The following is a 13,878-nucleotide window of genomic DNA, read 5'->3' as shown; positions in this document are numbered from 1 at the left end:
GCCAGCTCCCTTTCCCAGAAGTGTGTGTCATGACTCATAGCTTTTAAACCTCTCTGTGTAGGAATGAGTGTCCGAGAGACGCAAACTCTTATGTAAATGTCAATTATAGCTAGCCACAGAGTTGCCCACTGTCTTTGGCCTAGGCCTCTAATGGCCTTGCTCTCGTTATGGCCGATTTGGGTTTGTCTCTTGGTAATGGCCATAGACAGCCAGGAGGTCTGGAACACTGATGTGTAGCCTTCCTCAGTGGGGCCTGTTGTTGCATGGTTGCCTGCACCACCACCACCATGGCTCTCCCTGACTCCCTCAGCCCTGACGGCTGTGTAGTAATTGGGAAGGGACTTTTACCCTCCCACTCGCCCCCCTTCTGCGATTGGAATGAATGGACGGTGCTGGCCCGATCAACACATGTTCCTCTCCGGAGGGGGCCTGTCACCGGGGATTGTGACAGGTTGACCTGGGTAATACTGGCTCTGTTTAACATGTTTGGGTTGGAACGGAGGATTTACATAAGATGTAGCAAAGAACCCAATGAATATTCAAGCCTTTGTCCCCGGTGCACTCATCTCACTGACCCAAAATAAATTCATATAGAGTGCTCAGGCTCAGAAGAATTGCATCTCTTTGTATTGACATGGTTACTGGCATGCTGAAGAAGTGTGCTCTTAATGGATGAATCCCGGGTTTTAACTGTAACGAGCAGATGGCAAACAGCAAACGCTGTCTGCCATCTGCCCGGTACAGTTGAAACCGGGATTCGTCCATTAAGAGCAAACTTCTTCAGCGTGCCAGTAGCCATCGAAGGTGAGCATTTACCCACTGAAGTTGGTCACAACACCGAACTACAGTCAGGTCTAGACCCTGGTGTGGACAAAAAGCACGCAGATGAGCTGTCCGGGTGGCTGATCTCAGATGATCCCGCAGGTAAAGAAGCCGGATGTGGAGGTCCTGGGCTGGCGTGGTTACACGGGGCCTGCCAAATTCTCTAAAGCGACGTTGGAGGCGGCTTATGGTAGAGAATTAAGATTAAATTCTCTGGCAACAGCTCTGTTGGATGTTCCTGTAGTCAACATGCCAATTGCATGCTCCCTCAAAACTGGAGACATCTGTGGCAAAAACTGCACATTTTATAATGGCCTTTTTTTGTCAGCAGCACAAGGTGCACCTGTGTAGAGATCATGCTGTTTAATCAGCTTCTTGATATGCCACTTCTGACAGGTGGATGGATTTTCTTGGCAAAGGAGAAATGCTCACTAACAGGGATGTATAAAGAAATGAGTGCGTATGGAACATATTTTATTTCAGCTCATGAAACAACCAAAACTTTACATGTTCAATTTATATTTTTGTTCAGGGAATATGTTTAAACTCTCCCACACATAACATCTACTTTACAATGAAGTGAAAAACGTTTTGTAAATCACAGATCTTCATACCGAACAGTGAACCTAAGGTTAGTGTCAGCACCTTGCCAGTAGCCACACAGCAGGTTGTGTATGAATTACATAACATTTCAGAGGGCTTGGTTGATGCTTGATTTACAAAAGCAATGAGAACAACAACTGACAGCATGCATGAGTTATTTCAGACTGATGGAATTCATTTGAATGCACCGGGCGTGTACAGTGTGGCTTTATTCCTAGGGCTTGGATCAGGTACACGTAGCCTCCCTCCTCTGAGCCTGTGGAAATTAAGAGCAGAACAAATAGGCTAGGTTGTGTGGAATGACTCAGTGCATTTATGCGAGACTTCATCAATGAATTTCATATCTCCAGCTGTTCTAGTCCACTGCACGTTAATCAACAAATCATTCTGGGATCCAGAGCTTAAAGAGAATGCCTTGTTGTTTTTTTGTCTTTTCTACACAGTCGCCTTTGAGGCTCCATAGCTTAATATAGGCCTGCTTTCATCCCTGCCCCCCATTGATTTGTATGTTTTTTTTGTGTGAGTCTTTATGCAGTTCAGCATATCTTTCTGTTGTACAGTACATTATATAGCCATGTGTCTCGCAATCACAATTTTAGCCATATTCATGACAGATTTTTGATTCATATAAAATGTAGCAAATTTGCAGCATACAGCCTTTTTTCGCATTTCTCCTCTCCTCCGCTCCTGACTGCATGTGGTGCCATAGAAATATAATGAATAGAACAGGGATCCCCATTCAAGTCAATGATGGCATAATGGGTGGACTGGCAGCCATTGGGAGTGTACCAATAGGAGCAAAGCAGGAAGTAAAATGTGTGCTGTGAATTGTTGATTCAACTCAACAGAAAAAAAATACATTCCATTGCATGAGCCACATCAGTTAACTTAATTTGAATGGACATTCTAAATTACCATGGAAAATATTGCATCACAATACCCAGCAGCCATTGTGAGTGTACCCATGAGTTGACCAGACAAGTTGCCAGTGTTAGAGGTTCCATGCCAGTTCTATTCATTCTATTTCTATGGGTGCTGCTGCTGCTGCATTGTGGAGGGCGTTGCCTAAGCAACTGACGATTTGTTTGCTTGTTTAAGCAAGGAGCAACAAAGTTTCATCACAGTGTTAATAAGAGCCCATGTTACGAACTCAACTGCATGAATGTCCAATTGAAATGCTTTATTTAACCTTTATTTAACTAGGCAAGTCAGTTAAGAACAAATTCTTATTTACAATGACGGCCTACCAAAAGGCAAAAGGCGTCCTGCGGGGATGGGGGCTGGGATTAAAAATTCAAAATAAAATTTAAATATAGGACAAAACACACATCACGACAAGAGAGACAGCACAACATTACATAAAGAGAGACCTAAGACAACAACATAGCATGGCAGCAACACATGAAAACACAGCATGGTAGCAACATAACATGACAACAGCATGGTAGCAGCACAACATGGCAGCAGCACAACATGGTACTGTAGCAGCACAAAACATGGTACAAACATTATTGGGCACAGACAACAGCACAAAGGGCAAGAAAGTAGAGACAACAAATACATCACGTGAAGCAGCCACAACTGTCAGTAAGAGTGGCCATAATTGAGTCTTTGAATGAAGAGATTGAGATAAAACGGCCCAGTTTGAGTGTTTTTTGCACCTCGTTCCAGTCGCTAGCTGCAGCGAACTGAAAAGAGGAGCGAACCAGGGATGTGTGTGCTTTCGGGACCTTTAACAAAATGTGACTGGCAGAACGGGTGTTGTATGTGGAGGATTAGGGCTGCAGTAGGTATTTCAGATAGGGGGGAGTGAGGCCTAGGAGGGTTTTATAAATAAGCGTCAACCAGTGGGTCTTGCGAAGGGAATGACAGTGATGACCAGTTTACAGAGGAGTATAGAGTGCAGCGATGTGGCCTATAAGGAGCATTGTTGGCAAATCTGATGGCCGAATGGTGAAGAACATCTAGCCGCTCGAGAGCACCCTTACCTGCCGATCTATAAATTATATCTCCGTAGTCTAGCATGGGTAGGATGGTCATCTGAATCAGGGTTAGTTTGGCAGCTGGGGTGAAAGAGGAGCGATTATGATAGAGGAAACCAAGTCTAGATTTAACCTTAGCCTGCAGCTTTCATGTGTGCTGAGAGAAGGACAGTGTACCATCTAGCCATACTCCCAAGTACTTGTATGAGGTGACTACTTCAAGCTCTAATCCCTCAGAGGTAGTAAGGTAGTTGTAGAGCGTTTAACACAAAATCCGGGGAGGGGCCAGCTGAGTATAAGACTGTGTCATCTGCATATAAATGGATGCTCCCAAGCTTCCTACTGCTTGAGCTATGTTGTTTATGTAAATTGAGAAGAGCGTGGGACCTAGGATCGAGCCTTTTGGGACTCCCTTGGTGACATGCAGTGGCTGAGAAAGCAGATGTTCTGACTTTATACACTGTACTCTTTGAGAGAGGTAGTTAGCAAACCAGGCCAAAGACCCCTCAGAGACACCAGTACTCCTTAGCTGGCCCACAAGAATGGAATGGTCTACCGTATCAAAGTCAATAAAAATAGCAGCACAACATTGCTTAGAATCAAGGGCAATGGTGACATAATTTAGGACCTTTAAGGTTGCAGTGACACCATAACCTTAGCGGAAACCAGATTGCGTACCCGAGAGAATACTATATACGTCAAGAAAGCCAGTCAGTTGATTATTGACAAGTTTTTCCAACATTTTTGATGAACAAATAGAAACTGGCCTGTAACAGTTAGGATCAGATTGATATCCCCTTTTAAATAAAGGATGCACCATGGCTACCTTCCAGAAAAAGGGTCTAAACCATGTGACCCAGATGTTTTTTGGGGGTCAAGTCTAATAAGGAGCTCCTTTAGCATCTTGTACTCAGTGACTGCCTGCAGGGAGAAACTTTGTAGCGGGGCAGGGGAAAAAGAGGATAGGAGCATCGGGGATAGTCGCATTAGAAGGGGTGAGAGATGAGGAAATGTTGGACGGGCGAGGAGGCATGGCAGAGTCCAATAGGAATCCTGACTTAATGAAGTGGTGGTTAAAGTGCTCAGCCATGTGCTCCTTGTCAGTAACCACCACATCATAGAAATTAAGGGACATGGGCAGCTGTGAGGAGGAGGGTTTATTCTCCAGGTCTTTAACCATTTTACTGATATTCTTGGGGTTAGACCCACAGAGAGAGAACTGTTCCTTAAAGTAACTAACTTTGGCCTTCTGGATAGCCTGAGTGCACTTATTTCTAATTTGCCTGAATGAGAATTCAGGCTCATTAAAGTTTTTTAGCAAGCATCTATGACAAATCAGGACAGGTCGTTTCACAGAGCAGCCATTATGAACATAGGCTGTAAAACAGTGATCACTAAGGTCATTACAGAAAACCCCAGACTGATACATATCAGGATTATTTGTAAGAATAACAAGGAGAGTAAACTTTTATGGGTGTTTGGAGTCATATCTTGTGGGATTGGTAATAATCTGAGAAAGATTTAGGGAGTCCCCTTGCTTTAAGACTTGATCAGGTGGTTTAAGCATGTCCCAGTTTAGGTCACTTAGCAGGACAAATTCAGATTTAGTGTAAGGGGCTAGCAGAAAGCTTAGGGCATTTAGGGTACAGGCCGGTGCTGATGGTGGCCAGTAACACCCAGCAACATTCAACAAATAATTATTTGAAAGTTTAATGCGTAAAACCATTAAATCAAACTGTTTGGGGTTAGACTTGGTTGAGACAACTGGGCATTGAAGGTGTTCCTTGGTAAAGATTGCCACTCCACCACCTTTGGAAGATGTGTCTTTCCGAAAAAGGTTATAACCAGAAAGGTTCACATCAGTGTTAAAAAAACACACACTTTCTTAACCACATCTCAGTAACGACCAACACCTCTGGATTGGAGCTGTGAACCCACATTTTCAATTTATCAATTTTAGGTAATAAGCTTCTAGTTTCAACGTGCAGAAAACCCAGGCTTTTACGAAAGCAGAAATCAGTGAAGCAGATATCAGAGCACAAATCAGAATTGGGGCTAGCAACAGTATATGGGCCAGGGTGTACATGCACATTTCCAGATATAATCAGCAGCAATACAATCAGGGCACGGCAGAGGACAGGGAGAGCTCTGCAGTGTTGATTTATAACATTTGAATGTACATTAGATGGCAACAATATCATATTGTACAGCAATTTCATCAGGTAACATGAATACAAAGCTGGTGAGGGGTGGTTAGAATAGGATGGGAGGCCAAGAGTCTGTGTAACCAATAGAGAGTCAGAGTCCAGAGTGTGGGAACAAACATAGTCTGTGCCACGGTTGGTTAAACAAGCAAGTTCATAGTCAACAAAGCATGTAAGAGTCATGAGGCAAATAGCATAAATACCCGGCCATTTCAGTCAGCTGTTCGTTACACAAATTCATTTTAAAAACCGTCTTCATTCATAACTGTCAGTTACACACTTATACAGTAATTGTTCCAGCCCTAGTAATGCAGTCATCAGAGCAGAAGTCCCTCAAAAGCTTTTAATGAGTTTGAGGATACCATGTTCCCCAACAAGCTCTCTAGCCAGATAAATCAATAAAAAACAGGCAATTAATACATCTAAAACTGAGATCACAGTTTAAGCTCATCCAATTATTGTAAAACCCCATTGATATCTTGTTGTGAGGAATATAACTTTAATGCTATTAAAACTGGACCACATTGTTCAGTTTTGCCCTCCGGAGTGTCATCCAACTAGCAAAACAAAAGTTCACAGCATGGCTGGGGCCGGGTGCTAACATACAAACACAGAGCAAAGAACTGAGGAACACTAAGGGTTTAAATACATTCAAGGGAAATGAGGCACAGGTGCAACTAACAACTAGAACAAGGGAAAAACAAAAGGGTCAAAAAAGCACAATGGGGGCATCTAGTGACCGAAACCTGAACAATCCTGGCCAAATCCTGACACAGAGTTTGTCAGATTATTTTGCATTCCGAAGCTTAATTAATCATGAAGCATTTCATAGTAATTGCGGAGGAATTGGCAAATTTGTCGGCCACTTGTTGCTTACAACAGACTGTGTCTGTGGTAGTTCTTAATAGCCGCTTGCTGCATAGTGTCAAGTCACATTTTCCAGCCATGTTGGCAACACAGAGGTCTATTGCTGGTTCAGAGCTCAAAGGGCTGGTGGCCCTCAGGCAACACTGATACTTCACCAGGGCTCCTTGAAATGCAAACAAATATTGAAATGAATTATCCTCATTAGGCTAACACTTATCCATATCCTGATGAGTTTTATTCAAACTCTGTCCCCTTTCTCCTGAAGCTATCCTCACTCATGTCATTAATGCTCCCCCCATTGGTTCTTAAGAAGCCTAGTGTTGCAAACGAGGGCTAGTCATCAGTTCCTGGGGGCTCCTCAATGGCTGATATTATTAATAACCCACTGGGCACAGGCGTCAGTTCAATGTCTAGTTTTGATTTACAGTACCAGTCAATGGTTTGGACACACCTACTCATTCTTCTTTATTTTTACTATTTTCTACATTGTAGAATAATAGTGAAGACATCAAAACAATGAAATAACACATATGGAATCATGTAGTAAACAAAAAGTGTTAAACAAATCAAAATATATTTTATATTTCAGATTCTTCAAAGTAGCCAACCTTTGCCTTGATGACAGCTTTGCACACTCTTGGCATTCTCTCAACCATCAACCACTCATCAATAAGTGCATTGACGACGTCGTCCCACAGTGACCGTACGTACGTACGTACATATCCCAACCAGAAGCCATGGATTACAGGCAACATCCACACTGATCTAAAGGCTAGAGCTTTCCAAGGAGCAGGACACTAATCCTGACGCTTTATAAGAAATCTCACTACGACCTCCAACAAAACATCAAGCAGCCAAAATGTAAATACAGAACTAAAATCGAATCCTACTACACCAGCTCTGACTCTCGTCAGATGTGGCAGGTCTTGCAAACTATCACGGATTACAAAGGGAAACCTCAGAGCCTCAAAAATGTGTACAGCCACACCATTGAGAGCACTTTGACTGGCTGCATCACCGCTTGGTACCTCAAGGCGCTGCAGAAGGTAAAATGAAGTCAAATCACATTTCATCACTGGGGCTGAGCTCCCTGCCATCCAGGACCTCTATACCAGACGGTGTCAGAAGAAGACCCGAAAAATTGTCAAAGACTCCAGCCACCCTAGTCATAGACTGTTCTTTCTGCTAACCACATGGCAAGTGGTACTAATGCAGCAAGTCTGAAACCAACAAGACCCTGAATAGCTTCTACCCCTAAGCCATAAGACTGCTAAATAGTTTGTTAAATAGTTAACCAACCAACTCGGACTATCTGCATTGACCCTTTTGCCACTAACTCTTTTGACTCATCACATACGCTGCTTGCTACTGTTTATTATCTATCCTGTTGCTTAGTCACTTTATCCCTACATATATGTACATATCTACCTCAATTACCTCGTACCCCTGCACATCAACTCTGTGCTGGTAACCCGTGTAAATAGCCAAGTTATCGTTACTTATTGTGTATTTATTCCATGTTTTATTCTTTTTCTATTATTTTTTGCATTGTTGGAGAGGGCCCGTGAGTAAGCATTTCACTGTTAATCTACACCTGTTGTTTACGAAGCATGTGACAATTAAAGTTAGTTTTGATCACATTACATTTTTTGGTTGAAATGATGTGGAAACAATGTTGATTGAACCAGCTGTTGCCCAGTGGGAATGCTCGCAGGCAGGCACGGTTGGGAATAAAATACTCTTGCTGTGATTCTCTGGCCCTGACAGGTTATTAGGGACTCAAAGATCGTCGCTACTCCAATAATTTCTATCAGGGACTCAAAGATTAGGGACTCAAGTGATTAGGGATTCTATTAGGGACTCAGGTGATTAGGGACTCAAAGATCATCGCTACTCCAATAATTGCACTTATTTCTAATTTGCCTGAACGATAGTTCAGGCTCATTAAAGTTTTTTAGCAAGCATCTATGACAAATCAGGACAGGTCGTTTCACAGAGCAGCCATTACAAACATAGGCTGTAAAACAGTGATCACTAACCTTACAGAAAACCCCAGACTGATACCCATCAGGATTATTTGTAAGAAAAACATCAAGGAGAGTAGCCTTTTGTGGGTGTTTGGAGTCATATCTTGTGGGATTGGTAATAATCTGGGAGCCCCGTTGCTTTAAGACTTGATCAGGTGGTTTAAGCATGTCCCAGTGTAGGTCGCCTAACAGGACACATTCAGACTTAGTGTAAGGGGCTAGGAGAGAGCTTAGGGCATTTAGGGTACAGGCCGGTGCTGATGGTGGCCGATAACACCCAAAATCATAAAGGGGAAAATATAGTACATTTATAACCAGAGAGCACAATAGAGCACCTGGCATGGGTTATAGAGGTCGTGTAGATATTTTCAGCTGAGAGAAAAACAGTAGTTTAACATTTTGTATGCAGCTTATGATACTCATTATGTTGGTTATTGTTTTATCATGGCTATGTCATATAACTGGTGGACTGGTGGAGGAGCCTTACCCTAGAAGTTGTTGATGCGATCTCCATAGGGGCTGCAACAGAAATTGTACTGAGAAAAAAGAGATCTCTCATTTGAAGGCAGAATTTGCCATAGCTATGGTTCTGTGTCATATTGCCCTTTGAATGAGTTAGCAGCCCACATATACACTTATCCCAGTTCTGAAAACAATATGGTACAGTTTTTCCTGTAGTACATTAGCTGTGTTTGTTTCCTTACTGACAGACAGCACATTCAGTTTGAGATAGCTGTCATGTGTCGCATAAATGCTTATTTCAATCAGCGCAGAAAGCAGTTAGTGTTCATGAAACGAACATTACAGACATAGATTTGACAAGATGTTGATAGAGCTGATGCATTTTGAATGACTTTTATTTGTATAATGTTGCAGAATTCATTTATAATTTGACTCCATTTTGTTTAACTGCTCATTGGTTCAATCACAAGAACACTTTATGTCTGTAATTACATATTCACTGAATGTTCCAGTGTATTTCCAAAAGCACTTGTTTATATTCATAAACATTCAATGAATCATTCTACATACAGGCTCAAGCAGTGAATGAGACACTTTTGGTACTCAGTTGAACATGTAGGCTAGTTTCACATCACTGCATCTTTCTCTGTGGTTTGTCCATTCCCTCCTCCCTATCTCATTGTGGCCTGTCATACACCCAAGGGCCTGCATTTGTCACTTTCAAAGCCCCTGTAGGTATGTGTCTTTTATCATTGAAGACTCTACATGTAGCCTACATTCACAGAATCATCTTTAATAGGAACATACCACACTATAGTACAATGACGGACTCATATACTGTTAGAATGTCCTCTGGGTTCATGGACCACATAGGTTATTGTGTGTCTGGCTCACTCGTTATAAATAGGACTATTGGTTTGGAGGAATAAGTATTAATATAACAATATTATACCTTTAAATATGTGTTTGTGGATTTGCATCTTTAATCATCCCTACCTGGTAACCCCACCCTGCTGTGCTTTGATGAATGCATAATTATACATAGGCCAATTGAATGGTAAAGTCATTTTTAAGAACACATTAATTAAATCGTTGCTCTTCACCACTTGACATCCATTTGACTGACAGGTAAAGAGAGGTAAAAAGGATGTTCAAAGCCTTTTGTTGGGTACATGAAACTATAACTTTACACATACTCTATCACCATCATCACATTCAATGTACCCGCAAGGGTACAGTACATAAAACCACAGCAAAATAAATCAAAATTAAATCAACATGAGCATATTGATTGATTTTCAGATTTGTTCCTCTCAGATGAAGTCTTGTTGTTCCTCTAGTGGAACTGTGTTAGATTGGTAGATCTTGTCCTCAGGTGTAGCAGTGCAGAAAGTGACTACTGCTATGGCAGAACAAAGGTAGCTGCATTATTATGTGCATATCTCAGGCGCTGAAGGCTTGTCATTGTATTTAGCAGAGAGGGAAGGTGTTCCCCAAGGAGCTCGACTGGATACACCATTATTGTCGGAATGCTTTCATCACACCAAATACGGTGCCTTCGGGAAGAATTAAGACCCCTTGACTTTTTCGACATTTTGTTACGTTATTCTTAGCCTTATTCTCAAAGTTGATTAAATAAACCTTGTCCTCAGCAATCTACACACAATACCCGAAAACAGGTTTTTAGAAAAAACAGAAATACCTTGTTTACATAAGTATTCAGACCCTTTGCTATGAGACTTGATACTGAACTGAGGTGCATCCTGTTTCCATTGATCATCCTTGAGAGGATTCTACAACTTCATTTTCCACCTGTGGTAAATTCAGTTCATTGGACATGATTTGGAAAGGCACACACCTGCCTATATAAGGTCCCACAGTTGACAGTGCATGTCAGAGCAAAAATCAAGCCATGAGGTCGAAGGAATTGTTCGTAGAGCTACGAGACAGGATTGTGTCGAGGCACAGATCTGGGGAAGGGTACCAAATCATTTCTGCAGCATTGAAGGTCCCCAAGAACACAGTGGCGTCCATCATTCTTAAATGGAAGAAGTTTGGAACCACCAAGATTCTTCCTAGAGCTGGCCGTCCGGTCAAACTGAGCAATCGGGGGAAAAGGGCTTTTTTCATGGAGGTGACCAAGAACCTGATGGTCACTCTGACAGAGCTTTAGAGTTCCTCTGTGGAGATGGGAGAACCTTCCAGAAGGATATCCATCTCTGCAGCACTCCACCAACCAGGCCTTTATGGTAGAGTGGCCAGACGGAAGTCACTCCTTAGTAAAAGGCACATGACAGCCTGCTATGAGTTTGCCAAAAGGCACCTAAAGGCTTTCAGACCATGAGAAACAACATTCCCTGGTCTGATGAAACCAAGATGGTACTCTGACAGAGCTTGACAGGATCTGCAGAGAAGAAAAGAAGGAACTCCCCAAATACAGGTGTGCCAAGCTTGTTGCGTCATACCCAAGAAGACTTGATGCTGTGTCACGTTCGTTATAAAGATGAGACCAAGGCGCAGCGTGAGTAGAGTTCCACATCTTTTTAATAAAACCGAAACTCAGAAAAACAAAACAAACAAACTAAACATAAAGCTACAACAACTCTAGACATGCAAAACCCTAAACATACAACACTAGAGTACCCACCCTAGTCACACCCCGACCTAACCAAAATGTAATGATAACAGAGATATCTCAGGTCAGGGCGTGACAGAGGCTCTGGACTGCGGATCTTCGCCGGAGGCCCCGGACTGGGAACCGTCGCTGGAGACCCTGGACTGGGGACCATTGCTGGAGACCCCGGACTGGGGACCGTCACTGGAGGTTCCGGACTGTGGACCGTCGTTGGAGGTTCCGGACTGTGGACCGTCGTTGGAGGTTCCGGACTGTGGACCGTCGTTGGAGGTTCCGGACTGTGGCCTGTCGTTGGAGGTTCCGGACTGTGGCCCGTCGTTGGACGTTCCGGACTGTGGCCCGTCATTTGAGGTTCCGGACTGTGGCCCGTCGTTGGAGGTTCCGGACTGTGAAACATCGCTGGAAGCTCTGGACTAGGAACTGTCTCCGGAAGCTCTGGACTGGGAACTGTCGCCGGAAGCTCTGGACTGGGAACTGTCGCCGGAAGCTCTGGACTGGGAAATGTCGCCGGAAGCTCTGGACAAGGAACTGTCGCCGGAAGCTCTGGACTGGGAACTGTCGCCGGAAGCTCTGGACTGTGGAGGCGCACTGGAGACCTAATGCGTTGTGCCGGCACTGGTGGTACCAAGCTGAAGACACGCATCTCAGGGCGAGTGCGGGGAGCAAGCACAGGACGTACTGGACTGTGGAGGTGCACTGGAGATCTGGAGTGTAGAGCTGGCACAATGCGTCCTGACTGGATGCTCAATTGAGCCCGGCAAGTGAGGGGCGCTAGCACAGGACGCACTGGGCTGTGCAGACGCACCGGATACACAGTACGCAGAGCCGGCGCAGGATATCCTGGTCCAAGCAGGTGTACTGGAGACCAGGAGCGCTGAACCGGCACCATCCGTCCTGGTTGGATGCCCATTCTAGCCCGGCAAATGCGAGGAGCTGTAATAGAGCGCACCGGCCTATGAATGCGAACTGGAGACAATGTGCGCATCACTGCGTAACACGGTGTCTGACCAGTCACACGCTCCCCACGGTAAGCACTGGGAGTTGGCTCAGGTCTAACTCCTGACTCTGCCAATCTCCCCGTGTGCCGCCCCAAAAAATGTTTTGGGAGCTGCCTCTCGGGATTCCGTGCTAGCCGTGTCCCCTCATATCATCGCCGTTCCTCCTGCACTATCTCCACCTACTTCCATGGCAGGGTCTTGTCCCCTGACATTACCTCCTCCCGGGTCCAGGATGTCCTCCACTCATCTTTTTCCCGGGCCCAGGATGTCCACTCCTGAACATGCTGCTTGGTCTTTTTATGGTGGGATCTTCTGTCACGTTCGTTATAAAGATGAGACCAAGGCGCAGGGTGAGTAGAGTTCCACATGTTTTTAATAAAACCGAAACTCAGCAAAACAAAATGAACAAGCACAAACGAAACATGAAGCTATACGAATAGTGCAGACCGGCAACTAAACATAGAACAAGATCCCACAACAGAAAGTGGGAAACAGGGCTGCCTAAATATGATCCCCAATCAGAGACAACGATAAACAGCTGTTTCTGATTGGGAACCATATCAGGCCAACATATAAATACAAAACCCCTAGACCTACAACAACCCTAGACATACAAAACCCTAGACATACACTACAGTACCCACCCTAGTCACACCCGGACCTAACCAAAATATAAGAAAACAGAGATATCTCAGGTCAGGGCGTGACATGCTGTAAAGGGTCTGAATACTTAAGTAAATGTAATATTTCAGTATATATATTTTGTTACTCAAAAAACAGTTTTTGCTTTGTCATTATGGGGTATTGTGTGTAGATTGATGAAAATAAAATAAAAATGTATGAAAGAATATGTTAATAATCAATTTTAGAATAAGGCTGTAATGTAACAAAATATAGAAAAAAATGGAAGGTGTCTGAATACATTCCAAAGGCACTCTAGATTCCTCTACCATCTCTGGGTGTATCATATTTAGTGATTCCACTTCCACAAAAGCTACTTCATTTATCTCATCCCTCCCTCTGTGGTAACGGACCATTTGATAATTACTGGGGGGGTCCAACTCGAGCTATCCTAAAAAATGTTATACCCACTTCACCTATGTTAGAAAAATTTATATGACCCTTGTTGCACTACCTTCCCCCTTCATTTAATTAACTCACAATAATGATTGCGACCAGAGTATATCCCTTTTCACACCAACTCCAATGCCTTTTCCCCCCCAACATTGCCAAAAGATTTGCATAACGTCACAAACGCTGCTGCTGCAGTCATTCTCT

At 43.6% G+C, this 13,878-nt stretch overlaps 1 protein-coding gene across 1 annotated transcript in view; it reads left to right on the top strand.

Moving 5' to 3' along the window:
* LOC112250129 (sodium/potassium-transporting ATPase subunit beta-1-interacting protein 2) overlaps positions 1-13,878 on the top strand; it is a 155,080-nt gene that overhangs the window by 52,457 nt on the left and 88,745 nt on the right. The window lies entirely within an intron of this gene.

This window comes from Oncorhynchus tshawytscha, linkage group LG05 (assembly GCF_018296145.1).
Source record: "Oncorhynchus tshawytscha isolate Ot180627B linkage group LG05, Otsh_v2.0, whole genome shotgun sequence".
Classification (NCBI taxonomy): Eukaryota; Metazoa; Chordata; class Actinopteri; order Salmoniformes; family Salmonidae; genus Oncorhynchus; species Oncorhynchus tshawytscha.
The sequence above is the reverse complement of the archived record's forward strand: the minus strand, read 5'-3'. Positions and strand labels throughout refer to the sequence as shown.